A 687-nucleotide genomic window follows, 5' to 3' on the forward strand; every position below is an offset into this window, starting at 1 on the left:
AAGCGGTTGTACCACTCCTTTATCCGTTGAGTTGCTCATGGCATCATCCCTGAAAGCCTGTAGAATCTTGCGAATGCTATCCACTTGGGTATCGCCAAGCTCTTACAAAATTTGATGAAATATCGCTGCTCATCTTCTGTCATTTTACACCTTACTGGAATCCGATGAGCGCTCACTACACGCCCTCACGCATAGGCCAAGTACCAGCGACTAACGCTTTCTGCGGGCGGGAAAAAATTCACTACTGCAGATTAATGTCCCCTCCACATCTCCACCGAAGGGAGCCTCCCATGCTTCATTGGTTTACTCGGGGAAAAAAGAAGGCTCGATACTTTTTGAACACACAAACACTACAAAACCTCACTACACATCATTGTATATTTTACACACAAAAATATATCACACTAGAGAATTTAAACTTCAATTTACACTCCATATTATTGTCACCAAAACAACATTCACTATACCCACCATTTTCTGTCACACGGAACAAAGATATAAATTCAAAAAAACAAACTTTTTCAATGGGAAGCATTAAGTTCTTCTAAGCATTAAAACAGTAAACGAACACATCGCTGTATGCTCGTATGTTCTCGATTAAGCTATAAAATACAAATACAAGAATGTCACCTGTAACAACTTGTGCTCTCCTATAAACAGTGTGATTCTGTAAGCAGTTTAATAGAA

This window comes from Cryptotermes secundus, unplaced genomic scaffold, assembly GCF_002891405.2.
Source record: "Cryptotermes secundus unplaced genomic scaffold, Csec_1.0 scaffold13334, whole genome shotgun sequence".
NCBI classification, from domain to species: Eukaryota; Metazoa; Arthropoda; class Insecta; order Blattodea; family Kalotermitidae; genus Cryptotermes; species Cryptotermes secundus.